This window comes from Stylophora pistillata, chromosome 2, assembly GCF_964205215.1.
Source record: "Stylophora pistillata chromosome 2, jaStyPist1.2, whole genome shotgun sequence".
Taxonomy (NCBI): domain Eukaryota; kingdom Metazoa; phylum Cnidaria; class Anthozoa; order Scleractinia; family Pocilloporidae; genus Stylophora; species Stylophora pistillata.
In genome coordinates, this window is record NC_142520.1 from 11,182,201 (window position 1) to 11,197,200 (window position 15,000).

Genomic DNA, 15,000 nt, shown 5'->3' on the forward strand with positions numbered 1-15,000 from the left:
GCAGCCTGTGCATCTTTTGGACAATCATTTTAATACTTACCTTTCTTGCTATCGTTTCTTTATTCATAATCCTCTCCTTTTTCTCCATTGTATGTGTAGTTTCGATGGTTCATCAAATCAAGCCTTGGCCAAGAAACTCTTAATTGAAGTACAGGCAGTTTAGGGTAAGAAGAAGTGGAGGAAGTCAACCATCAAAGGTAAGCCTCTATCATAACTTTTTAAACAAGAGCAGTGGAACTTCCTCCAATAAGATACCAGCTGGCCATATCGAATTTATGTTGCTATTTTTCTATAAGAGCCGTTTTGAAGGTACTATGTACAGGCAATCGAGCCTCTCAGACAATTGGGTCAAAATAGATTACGAGCAGTCTCTTTACTCTAAAATCCGGGGCAGTGAAGGTGAAAATATCGAAAATGTGCGTTACACATCTTTCGGGCGCCAGCTAAACTCTGCCAGTACTTTTACTTATTTTCTTATTTGTCCTCACTGGCGTTCTTTGGAGCAAAAGAGAGACTGCTTGTAGGCTTTGGTCAAATTAGCGTCATAACCCTACCTGTAGCGAATCTAAGTATGCTGACTAACAAGTAAAATTCATCCATTCAAATCTTGATTCGCCCTAGACTACACGTATGGTATGTCTCGGCGAGATTGCTGGTTTAATGTAGCAATATAAAAAAATGTTGTTTCAAAAATAGATTGAAGGGTTGAAACGGTTGAATCTATATTTGAACACAAGTCAAATTTTAAAGCGTGTCAAAAACTGCCAAAGCTGTTAAGTGCTATCGCTGAATAAATAATGTTGGGCGGCAACCAATTTTTCTCTGAGTAATTTCTACCAATTCGTGTCGAGAGCATGCTTCGTCAACTAACATAATCTATTTGTTTTAAATTAGTTGCGGTTCATCAGCATTGGAGATCTATACGAGATGATAAATAAGGAAAGCAAACAACAGCTTTAAGAAGCACCGACGGCGAGTCAAGCGAAGCAATCGTTTCAAGAGGGTAAGTATTTTACATCAATTATATAAGGCCAGATTGTTAACGGTTACTACTTTGTCTCTTATGTTTTGGGACAAGTCAGTTAAATCCAGTACAACAAGAGAAAATATGATTAATACCGTTCTTATTTTTTCTTGGTAACAACTCTGCGCGTGTATTAAATCAGTTGCTTAATAGCTGTTTAACTGCTACAATGTCAACATGGTTTTCTTCCAAAGCTTGAGCTAAGTGGCTGATTTTTGTGTCTTTCATCTATTTCTATCTTAGCAAGATCATAATCGAGCTTTTTGTGTCACTGAAATGGCAGTTATGGCAACTTTGGCAATTATTTGACTTCTCAACAGTGCTCTGACAAGGCTCTCACTTGCCTCGATCTTTTATTCCCTTTAGAAACTTTCTCGACGACTGTATACTCTGGACAACTCGACAGTGCTGTTTGATGGAGACAAGAAAAGGGCACGAGAAATTCTGTCTTCCCCAGACGCATTACATTATATGTCGTCGGAAGAAAGCTGCGAAGAAGAGGCAGTAGAACCAAGGGGTGGCCCAACACCACGAAAAGTCAGAATACTTTCATGGGAGAGGAGAAAACTGAGGAACATTAAAGTGATACTGGATGAGGCGTATTTTGCCGCACTAAATGAGAAGCAACGCCGTACAAGTGCACGTGTCAACCGGACTGAGGATGAATCATCACGCCTGATCACGCCCTCACCCAACTAACGGCCTGCGTTGGGCTGTCCGCAGCGACTAAGTCGAGACATCTTTTTCAGCATATTTGACATTTTCTATATACTAGCTGCAAAATTTTTTTTGATGTTCATTTGTTAAGAAAGGAATTGTAGGCACATTTTGCTCAATTAACGAGGACGACATTCGAAGACGATGTACTTTTTAAATAACAAAAATCAATTATGTGTCACCGATCCATCGACTGAAGTATATGTGTGATTTTACATAATATTAATGAAGCACAGATTTCGCAAATGAACGGTATAAGTCTGGTATGGGTTATAGAAAAACGCACGATCACAACATATTAACCTGTCCTGTAATAATGAAAAAGAAAAAAACACTATTGCGCATGCGGAAACAAAAAAGAAGCGTTTCTGAAACAGAACACTGTAATTCCTCCCCTCCAAGTCTGAATTCAGCAGCAGAAACAAGAGGAAAATATGTTTCCGAAATGTAACCTTGTATTTCCGTGAACGTTTCGGTCTGACAGAAATATAAAAAATTCATATTTCCGGAACGTTACCATGTGTTTCCGCACTTGTGAACATGAAGTTACATATGCAGAAAGATTTGTTTCCTTCAACTGAAACCTGACGGTAACATGTAAAAAAGTGATTCGGTTCCGTTGTTACCGCAGCAACGGAAACACGAGTAAACGTCACCAAACCGCCAGCGGATACACGTGTTACCTGTCATGTTTCCGCAACGGTTTCACAAATCTCTTTCACGTTTCCGATTACGGATCCTTGATATTTCGTCGTGTCAAGGGCCTTGAAAAACCTGATGCAGGCAAGATCCCTGCGCTGACTTAGGGTTGGGAGGGAAGATAAAACAAAGGATTCCTCATAACCATTATCTGGAAAGATAATCTTCAATGCCCTCCTCTGAACGGCTTCGATAAGATATGTACATAGGTGATGCATGTTCACTAAGAGATCTGATTAATGAACAATGTATCTACACTAGGTCATTATGATAGGGCTCTGACTTCTTAGAAAATCTCAAGGCATGCAGCCTTTTGTTAGCTCTTCAAATAATATACTCAACATGCAGATGCCACTTAAGGTCATTAGACTTATATGCCTCTTGGAACTGATAACTTGAGACTCTTTCTATGTCATTACCTAGTATATTAATGGTATCTGGAACCATAGGTTGGTATTCAAGAAAATTAAAAATCATCTCTTTGAACCTCTTGGGATTTAAGCGTATACCTCTGCTAGTATTATAACCACAATGACCTGAAAAACGAACGAAAGATGCCTTCGGCTACTTCTGGATATTCACTCAAACACTGTTGTGTCATCCACATACTTAGTGCGCAGATGCTAATTGTCAGCCAGCTTCTCAACCAAGTTAGCGAAAAGGATAGGGGCTAGCTTTGTCCATTGGGGGATACCCGGTTATGAGGATAGACTGGGGCGGATAAGACCCCACCAAGTAACTATCTAAGATCTGCTGGTAAGGAAAGGATAGATCCATTTGACTAATTAAGACATGGCTCACACCCAGATGTTTAAGCTCAAGTTGTAACTTACTATGATGAACTGTATCAAATCCTTTACTAAACTCTGCAAAATAAATATTTGGATATAATTCCCAAGACAATCAGGAAACATCAGTATTAAATGCACGAGACAGAATAATGCATGGATTGTTGATTTTCCACCAATAGAAAATTGTTTACAGTCAGGACTATTCCTTACCTGCTTAAGAGCAGCCGTTAGTAAATATCGCACGGAGGTGTGCAATATGAAAAAATAAAAAAAAATCTCCAAACCTTGCCAGAATATAGGTCTGGATGAACTATTTCTAGAAAAAAAAAAAACCTTTGAGTTGAATTGCATTTTTATTTTTCGCGAACGGTGGCAAAATCGGTTTTGCGACTCTCACGTCACCTTCACGAGGTTTAGACAACCATCATCTGAACGTCGCTTGAAAACAAACAAAACAGTAAATGTGACCAAATATTTTCCTAATGAAAAGAACAGGTATTTACAAACAGTCTGAAGTGTTCTTTGTTCGATTCCGTTACAATCAAAATTTTTGGGGAGTTTTTGGTTTTTCCCGATTTCGCTCATTTTGGCGGACAAGAAAATGGAAAAATTGAGAGGGTTAAATCGCACCTTGGTACATGGCATGGGGTTATATCAAGTTAATCCAGCAAAAGAACAATGTTTCTTCTTCAAATAACTCAAATAAATTTTTTTGGGTTACTGAAACTACGAAATTTTAGGACCCCAAGCAAAAGTGACTCAGAGGTCAAAACGCACCAATACTTGTCACGCAATTGGAGGTGAAAAATCCACAATGCGCACGTGGAAAAGATAACAGACCACTTTGGGAGCGAAATATCGTTACCAAACTGAATAAAAAGTTAACTTTGTTCAACATTTGTCGTTTCTGCTGCTCAGCCTAACTGAGATTTAAAACTTTAGCGGTTATTTTCGAAACAAAATAAGCCAAAATGTAACAGGGTCTAGTTCGAAGCGGCCGAGGACGGATACAAACCGTAAAATAAATGTTTGCCATATTTACACTTTGATTTGAGTATTATTTATAAATTTGTACCTACCGTGCATCAGCGCCAAATGTTGTTTGTGTATTCGCTGCCGTGAACTGTCCTCCGCTGTCTCGAAATGTCCAGTAAGGATTGCGTGACAGGGAGATCTTTACCACAAACAGTGGCACTCTTCCTTTATATTCAGTATTATTTTTTGGGAACGTTGAATTATGCTTGAACGTTTTTTGGGGGACTCGCGTATGAAAATGCTTGTAATAACTAAAAGCATGCCTTTATCCGCTGTCGTCACCGCGGTCAACAACTTAGTTTTCTCATACTATTATTAATGAATAAGGGAAATATAAAAACTCGGGAATAGAAAACTGAAGCAAAATTACATGCACAAGGCCTTCAATAACCATCGTTAGGTAGCTTCTCGAGTTATCTTATTGTTTATACACTACATAACGTCAACAGAATTAATAAGAAATCGTGAAAAATATTGAGATGTTAACTGCCCTGGTGAGAAGTAAATGTGCCTCCGTTTTCAAAGTTGAATCAAGGCAGTCGTATAACTTCAGGTGACTCGACCTTTCTTCTGCATGTTTTATCGCCTCGCATAAAGCATTTGTCGGGTTACACCACTGCATCCACAAGGCCCTCCAACAAGTTCAGAGTCGCCACAGATTGCCATTACATATACACAACTGTGTAAAAGCGTACCGTGGTACAGATAATCGACGCAGAAGTACTCTGATTGTGTGTCACACGGGAAGAAGTTCATTTTATCTATGTATATCGTAAGAGCCACAGTGATCGTATCAGTTATTGCGAGCTAAGCGCTTGATGTTTCGACGAGATTCCAAGACGCTTGTAAACAGGAATGAAAAAGAAGAGGGGGTAAACTCAGTGGAAAAAAAATCCCCCACAAGTATTCAAGTATAATTTTAAGGTTCCCAAACAAATAGTATTGAATATGAAGGAAGAGTGCTAGTGTTTAAGATAAAGACGCGTGCCCTTGCCGCTTGTCACGCAATCCTTACAGAACATTTAGATCAGCGGAGGGTAGTCAACGGCTGCGGCTTTTGAAGCGAATACACAACTCAGGTTCCTGCACTAGTCAAGAAGTTAAAAAATTACAGACCCCTGATTAGATAAGCGTTGAAAGCTTATTTGATGAAACCTGTAAAATGTCAACAGATCAGTGGAATGAAAAAGAGGAGGGGGGCCAATAGAGGGAAAAGCTCCCCCCTAAAGTATTCGTGCATATTCAACTTCCCAAACGAAAAAAATAATTAATTTAGAGGAAGAGTGATAGTGTTTCTGGTAAAAGACACTTTCATTTGCAATATTGTGGCCCAGGACTTGTGTGTCTGTCTGTCACGCAATCCCCTTCTGAACATTTCGAGACAGCGGAGAGCAGTTTACGCACAATCAATATTTGGCACTTCCCCAAAGAGGATTTTCAGAGGCAACACAATTAAGGTATAAATTAATTATAAAATTAAGCTAAACATTATATATTAGACTTAAAATAGAGCAATGACTTAAATGACTTAAATAGCGGAAGTGCTAAGGGTACCTCAGAGGCGAGACCTAGGGTGGCGTTTAAACACATTAACCGATTCACAAAGTTGAAGATCGTTAGATAAGGAATTCCATAAAGTAACTGCTCTATACAAAATGGTCCTTTGGCCACTTGCTGTTCTAAAGCGAGGTATGTTAAGCATTTGATAACTTCGCGTTCTACGATTTGTGACGTCACACTAATGAATTGTGTAGATAAATATCCAGGAGCACATCCAGTTAAACACTTAAATGACATTACGGCATCACGGTAGTAAAGATGCTCCTTCACTGGCAGCCAGCGTAGTTCCTTTAAAGTTGGGGACACGTGATCGTATTTCCTTCTTCCACTTACTATGCGGCAGGCAAAATTCTGGACTGTCTGAAACAATTTTAAATTTGTTTGAGAAGTATTACTCCAAACGCATGAGCAATAAAATAGTTTACCGAAAACAAGTGTGGCTACCATTTTAATTCCGTTTCGTTATTTTCATTTCTGGTTGTTTCGTTACGTAATATCACGTAACTTATTCCCGGTGCTTTTAGATTTTGAAGTCGCTTGTTACGTATGTTGTAGTCCTGGTATGGATCGCTGTATTCCCAATCACGGTAAAGCAGTTCTTTAACGGCACGTTCTTTAAAGGCAGGTTTTTTTTTAATAAAATGGGCCGCAAAGTTAACAACAAGTAAGTTTATAATGATAATTAAGGACTGTTTGTCAAAAGATTGTCTAACTCTATTGATCTGAGCTAAACGTGACATGCACGAAGAAACTGTTTCTAGAATATGATTTCCGAAAGTTAAGTTTGGATCCATAATTACACCGAGGTCTTTAGCGGTTGTTGCAGGTACAAGATCTTTCCCGAAAAGGGACAGATTAAAATCATCATTCAATTTTGCATTGTTTTGTTTGCTTCCAAAGAGCATTAGTTTCGTCTTGTCCGGGGTTCAAAACTAGCTGGTTATTAAAGCACCAGTTCCGTATTTTAAGCCGATCCTGATTTATTTTATATCTGGCCCCTCCTCCTCGTAGAATGCAAAGGATAACAGAAGCTTGGTGTCATCAACATAGCATTGTGGGGAGCAGAACTGTGGGATTGACGGCAAGTCATTAACGTAAATGCTGAACTAAAGCGGGCCGAGTATGCTTCCTTGAGGTACGCCATTTCTTACTTGCATGCGATCTGACAGAGTAGAGTTCATGCGTACAATTTGGTGACGTGATGACTAATAACTCCGGAACCACTGTTAAGCAGCTGTTGTAGATGCACCGACATCCTGGAGTTGAGCCAGAAGAGTGTGGTGGTGTAACCTATCAAAGGCCTTGCTCGTATCAAGGAGGACTGTTGCAGTTAATTGCTTGTCGTCTTTTCATTTGGAAAATATTTGGTCACATTTACTGCTTTGTTTATTTTTAAGCGATGTTGAAATAATGTTTAAACCTCGTGAAGCTGACGTGAGAGCCGCAAAACCGATTTTGCCGCCGTTCACGAAAAGTAAAAATGCAATTGAACTCGAAGTATTATTTCTAGAAATAGTTCATCCTAACCTATATTCTGGCAAAGTTTGGGGATTTTCGATCTTTTCATATTGCACACCTCCGTGCAATATTTACGGACGGCTGCTCTTAAGTAATGAGTCTCTTGTGAAACCTTCCATGACTTTAGATAGCTGGCCAGTTGGGGTTATAGGTTTTAGGTGTTCCTTTATAGACTTTGGGGAACTGACCCTGGGCACTAACTAAGGAATCGATACCTTGACTTATCTGCTGAGATTTTGTAGTCATTTAGATGTTTATGAGCCCTCAGAAGACGACTACAGGTTTCGTACAGCAGAACTCGATGACATATGTTTTTGTTACCTTCCTGCCGCCATATTGGTGTTCCTCGGAGGGACACCAACATGGCGTCTTTATACAAAGCCTTATAAATTTAAGCGAAACCTTTTTTTCAAAAACTGCCCGCACAAAACATTGCACAGACCTGAATCTTGCCGAGACTTTTCAAATATTCGTCTCGTTTTATCCCTTTGATCCTTGAATTTATTTGTTTTGAAAATTGTTTTGATGATGGTGGGACAGTGAAACCTGGGGATGGGTACATGGCGCCTATTCTCATCCTGAGAAACAGTAAAATGCGCGAGACAAACCTACTTATTTCAAAAGGATTAAAAAGACTGAAAAATGACGGATTATTTTCCATGGATAGGTCCTGGCTAGAACGATTAGCTAAGCTGCAATCGTCACGCGATGAATGAACTGAAAATAACAGTTGAAAGACGGACACATAGACCATTGATTCTGTTTTGAGGCTTTACGTGAGCAATTAAAGGAAGTTGAATAATGGTTGATCTCAATATACAAGTACTCCGCTGTGCAATTACTGATTCAGAATAGGGGCGCTTATTTGTGCAGGGGTGCTGATTGGAACGCGAATGCTTATTCAAAGGGAGCGCTTATTAGAATAGGGGCGCTCATTAAAAAAGTCTAATGAGAGCGGGCGCTTATTTTAAGGAGGGCACTAAATCGAATCCTTACGGTAGTTATGTAGCGTAATTGATTGAAAATTGACTAGGCGCTTATTTTTTTGTTTTTCTATTTGACTGATATTTTGTTTTATGCTATGAAATGAACATTAAGGTTACGGTTTAATTGTCGACGTGCTCACAATATAAGGATTATTATGACATAGCTTATCCTTATCTTGTACCGTGTACAATGAGTTTAACTCGGTATGGGAATTTTACAAAGTTGATCTTATTTTCCCCCTCGGTATAAAACATAGGCATTGTTGGCGAAAATAAATTGCATAGGTACCACGCTTCCTGCTGTCCCCTTCGCAGCCCTAATTTGGTCTCGTCCCGCAACGCCTTCTCTACCTTGCGTGACGAGACTAAAGAACGATCTGCTCGCAGGCTACGACGATCCTTACTGCTGTTCCTCTCCATTAGAGACAGTTTTAATTATTCAGTTACAGCTATTTGCCCCGAAAAGTATTTTCAATGTAATTTTGCTAAGGAAAGCAAACCAAAAACTATTTCATCTCTAACAACCACTGAACAAAGATATTTTTCGGTCTCCCTTCTTCAAGCAAGTGAAAATAGTTTGAATGAGGAGACAACTATCATGTTTCAAGGCGTAACAAAGTAGGCTCCTTATTTGGTTGTTGCTTATCTGGCCTTTTTCCTGAGCTTGTGAAATACATGATAAAATGCAAGTTGTTTAAAAGGAATTGACACGTGATAAGGTGAAGTCTAAGGTAGCAAAATTAAAAGCGAAATTTATTTCTAAAAAAACGTCTAAGCACGTTAGAATTGCGTGAAAAATTGACCAACAGAAGCATAACGTTTCTTGCGAGTTTCTTTTCTTTATTGAGGCAGGATTGTCATAAAATTTACGTTGTTAATGGCATTTCATCTGAGAAAGTCTGGTCCATAGTTGCGAATAAAAAGTAAACACAAAATTATAGTGGGAAAGTACCGTTTAAACATAAATAATTAATCGATGAAAAACTTTTAGAAGCAAAGAAACGGATATTTTAACATGGCTTGCGCTCTTTCCGACAACCTTTTTGCAATCAGCTGTAGTGCGTATGTTACTCATCAAAGGAAAAATCATTTTTTTTTTTTTGTTTGACAGCAGCTATTAGCTTTCCTTTAATAAGTAAAAACATTTTTGGGACATTAGGTTTACGAAAGTTGTGATAATTGGGGATTAAAAAATTGGAAAATGCGCAGTTTAAAATTTTTGCAAGTATGACCAAAAGTGATGGGGTCCATATTTGGTCACAAAATAGACTATACTAAGGTGAGAATTCTAACAGGCCAGTGGCTCTTACCCAACAACAATTATTTAAGTTCTTCCTCCCCTCCCACTCCCCCCCCTCCCCCCACTTCCGAAATACTTTTCCAGGTAACGGAAGGTAAAGTGCAGTAGAAGAAAACCATTTGTAACACATGAAAAAGTGAAATAATTAGTATTGATATCTCGATTGTAGTGCAATTTTATTATTTTAGCAATAGTGATTTTCTAAAAGCGATGATAAACTAGTAGTTAGCTAAATGTTTAATTGCTTCCCTCGTCATACTCGTCAGGGATAGCTTATAGGCGCGTCACAATCACAGTCCGGAATTTTTTTCACCCCATTGAAAAGTAACACGGGCAGTAGTCAGGCAAAGACACACAAAAAGTTAGGTAAGGAATGAAACATAGCAAAACATCTTTGCAACGTTTTTGAGTCTACACAGAAGGTAAATATAACTTGGTGGTGTTTTCAACCTTTGCAAAAAGAGCAACCATAAGGCAGAAACAAGACAATCAAATATGATTTATGCACAACTTTTACCTGAGCCGCAAGAAGTGGTGCTACCCAAATAAAAAGCGCAAGTGATAAATCCGTGTTAGGCCTTCAGCTCACAGTGTACGTTGTAATTAAATGAGGGTTACTTGCAAAAGGTTGAAAAATTTCCATAATGACTTTACTAATCCGGAGAGATTGTAGCAAAAAAGTCTTCATGAAAGACACGAACCATTACACTGGGTAGATGAGCTCACAATTCTTGTTTATGTCGTTCTTGGTGTAGGTCAGTGTTGGGTTGATTGAATCGCAACGTATCATGGTACCCTAATTTCCAGCCCTGATTGGCATTAGGGACGGCATTCTGATTGGTGCAAGCATACCCCGATGCTGTGATCTGATTGGTACGTGATATATACCTAATGCGGCAATCTGATTGATTTGTGACCGATGAAGAATTGGGTAATCTGATTGGTAGGTAATATCTACGATAATGCAGCAATATGATTGGTTTGTGATACATGAGAAATGCCGCAATCTGATTGGTGCGAGCGACATACCATTTTTTACGCTGGAATAGAGTTATTTATTTATTTACTTGTTTAAAATAACTCAATGATGGATATGACTTTCTCCAATTCAAAGCGAAAACATTTTTCACACCTACTGCAGTTAAACTCGCTTTTGCATTCGCACGAGTAGGAGCCTTCTGTGTTATTACAAATTTCTCTTTTGTGACAACGGTGGATGTTGGTGATACACTCGATTATATCTAGAAATTACAAAGGGAAGCAATATGGACATATGAGTTTTAACACGAAATGACTGACACATATTTCAATAGTTTTCATGTACCTTAATGCAAACCAAGACCTCCAATATCAAGCTTTTCCCAACGCCAGTTGACAACACGGCCCCCAGGTCCTTTCAAAATACCAGTGTATAAATTGCTTCTCGTTTCGATCTTAATGCGCAATACATGCTAATTTCCGAAAGATTAAATGCTTCCTTGAGAGCGGAATCGAAAGTTACAACGTCATCTGTAGTCTGTGATCATGTCCTCTCTTTACTGCAAGAGCGAAATGTCCGAATGACGTATTTCGCTTGCGATTGACAGATAGAGCAAAATTGCACCAATCAGCAAATTGAAAAACAAAGAAGAGTTCGGGCAGGCGTAATACTCACTTCCCCACCCAGCCCCTCTCCTTATTTTTGACCGTCAGTTGCACACTTAATCGAAATTGGTTTCTCATCCCAGCCTTCGACTGCCATTAAAATCTGAGATGGTGGCCAGTTTTCGCTGAAAAATACTGAGCACCCGCTCTCCCAAAATTACGCTCGCTCTGCAGGCTGGTTAACCACCGATCTTTCAAAATCCAGCTTTTCAAAAGGTAAAAGAATAAACTGCATCTCGGAAATGGTATATTTCACCGAGAACCGACATTTTGAATTACATTTATCGTATACTGTAAGACTTGAGATCACCGCAACACCGCAATGTGAGTTGCTTTTCTCTGCAATACCGCATGAAAAAGGTCAACACCACAACAATATGATTGGTTTGTGATACATGAAAAATGCGGCAATCTGATTGGTGCGAACGACATACTACTCTTTACCCTTACATTACACTGAATTATTGATTTATTTCTTTAAAATATATAATTATGGATAGGACCTTCCTCAATGACGGAGTGGATCATTTTTCACACTTGCTGAAATTAAACTCGGTTTTCCATTCACAGAAGTAGGACCTGTCTGTGTTATTGCAAATTATTGCGATGTGGATACACGGTGCTTGGAGAGCAAAAAAGAAGCTCTCGTCATGTTTAGGCTAATACAAACAAATAAGGATTATGAATCTACTGTGTTCTATGCTGTGTAAACTTTAGATAGACGAATGTCATGGTTACCTGTACAGTTCTTGCCATCGCCATTAAACCCTTCTTTGCAACTGCAGTTGAAGGAACCCTCGGTATTGTTGCAGTGAGCATGGACACCACAGTTGTGAGCATGGGTGGCACATTCGTTTATATCTTAAGAAACAAATACTTTCCGTTGAAAATAAATAGTGACAAATGATAAAAGCATATTCAAGAATTAGTCTGATCGTTTAACCTGTGACATGCCAGTTTTTACAATATTGAAACATTACTGAAAGCGCCCACGTCAAATAATGTTTATCATTTAAATGACATAAACAACCAATCCAAAAGTAAACAAGCTGAAATCAAATTAAGACACATCGTCAAGAAGGACACCTGTCTTCTAAGGCAAAAAAGGGCGCGAGACGTGCGTGACGTGATCCTGAGAATGATTGTAGAATGAAAATATAACTGTGTTTAAAAGCATTGTAAACTTGACTAAACTCCAGACACAAATAGTGTAATACAACCAAAACTAAACCAACCCAATTTGTCTTCCACCACTCGTAAAATCGTTTGATGAGAGGTGGTAGCATTCGAAACTCGAAACGCGTGATAAAATGAACACAGCGGTGGATGCAAAGCGTGATAAATGATACATTTGAGCCCACTGATCCCTCTACATTACCATACACAGCTTTCTTATGAAAATCGTCGATGTTCTTGATACGCTCGTCACGTTTAGGCAAATATAAACAAACTGATTTCGATGCTTGGAACAGATGGACGCATTTCATAGTTACCTGTGCATTTTCTGCCATCGCCATTAAACCCAACCTTGCAGCTGCAGTTGAAGGAACCTTCGGTATTGTTGCACTTGGCATTAATGTCGCAGTTGTGGGTATTGGTGGTACACTCGTCTACATCTGCAGGAACAAATTCTTTTCGTTAATACTGAAATAAAAAAAAAAAAATTGATATAAGCTTTTACAGGTATGTTCTGATTGGACGACCAGTGATACTCAACAGGACTGAAAGCTCACTGAAAGTGCATCACGTGCAATGGTGTTTTGGGGCCACTTATTTTCTATCGAGGGGGGGGGGGGTGGCGTTTAGAGGATCGCATTGTTTTCAGTGGGAATGGCTCCAAATGTGATACATATTTGATGTTTTGTTGTGTACTATCGCTGAGTATTTTTACGGGTTGTGCCGTATTTTGACAAGCCCGTAGGGCGAGCCAAATTATAAACGACAAGTAAAACTGTCATTCTTGGTGTGTGTCAAATATCACTGAAAGCGCCCACGTCAAATGATCTTTATTATTTAATTTACACTGAAACGACCAATCCGCAGGTAAAAAATCTTAAAACAAATTAATTAACCGGCACATCATCAAGAAAGGACACGCGTCTTCTAAGACAAAAAAAGGGCGCGAGACGTGCGTGATGCAGGCAATGATTACAGATGTAAAATGTAACTGTACTTAAAAAAATTGTAAACTTGACTGAACTCCACACAAAAATAAGGTAATGCAACTAAAACTAAAAAAACAAAACTTTTCGTCCACGACTCGTTAATCGTTTGATGACAGGTAATGCTACGGTATTTTCTCAACCGCCAGAAAGATACAACTCGTACTAACTCAACCACCTCATTGACTGACGTAGTAACTACGGAGCGATACCAATAGCTACTAACTATGGCTAATATAATAACTATCCTCTTAACTTAGCTACAGAGCGACATTAATACCTATACAATAACTATCCCCTTAACTTAGAGCCCTCTATAAATACTATAACTTCAATCTCAGTGCACTACTGCACAACTCAAGGCTCTTTTTAAAGATCGTTGTCGCTTATCAACATCGACAACACTTTTCCAAGGCAGCCTTCCACACGGCTGACGATTCCAGTAAATAATTCTAACAACTCTATCCGGCTCTCGCTCCTCTGGGCTCCTCGTAGTAACACTAACTCACTGAAAAAAGTCTCTAACTTTAACCTATCGCGACTCCTTATATATCTTTTAGAAAAGTTCCAGAATGTTGTAGAGATCTGTAATTCTGCTATTTTTGGTAAGTTTACACTACTATTACATCATGACGAAAATATGCTGGCCAGCGGTTCTAGAAAGTTCCCTTAAAAGTTTTTAATGAGTCAGCATGGCTAAGCGTTCTAGAAACTTCCTCGATTCTATTAATATTTTAGCAACTATGTAACACCACGCTCACCATAACAGTAGTAGCAGCCTACACACGAAAGGCGTAATGAAATGAACACTGCGATGGATGCAAAGCGTGATAAATGACACATTAGCAGCCGACCCGGATCCCTCAACACATTAATATAAACAGCTTTCTTATGAAAATCGTTGATGTTCTTGATACGCTCGTAAAATTTAAGCAAATTTAGGCAAACGAACTATTTTCGATGCTTGGAGCAGTTCAGTTGGACAGATTTCATAGTCAGCTGTGCATTTTTTGCCATCGCCATTAAACCCAACCTTGCAGCCGCAGTTAAAAGAACCTTCGGTGTTGTTACACACAGCGTTGACGTCACAGTTGTGGGTTTGTAGAAACAAATTATTTCCGTAAATAATTAAATTAAAAAAAAAGTTGATAAAAGCTTTTGCAGGTATGTTCTGATTGGATGACCTGTGATATTCGACAGGACTGAAAGCTTACTCAAAGTGCATCACGTGAAATAATGTTCGGGGGCCAGTCATTTTCTATCGGAGGGGGAGGGGGTGTTGGGAGGATCACAGGTTTTCAGGGGAACTGATACAAAGTGTGATAGATATATCTTAATTAACGTTTGGTTGTGTAGTACCATTGAGTATTTTCTATGGGTTGTGTCGTATCTTGACGAGTCCGTAAGGCTAGTCAGATTATAAACGACGGCTACAAATGTCATTCTTGGTGTGTGTCAATGTTGGGTTGATTCCATCGCAACGTATCGAGGTAACCTTATTTGCTGACAGTGGCATAAGGGACGGCGCTCTGATTAGTACAAGCACACCCTATGGCTGTGATTT

The 15,000-nt window shown here is 39.1% G+C and overlaps 1 pseudogene; it reads left to right on the top strand.

The window, feature by feature from the left end:
• Positions 1 to 1,754, top strand: part of LOC148737104 (uncharacterized) — a 1,883-nt pseudogene extending 129 nt beyond the window's left edge.
• The last annotated feature ends 13,246 nt before the right edge of the window (positions 1,755 to 15,000 follow it).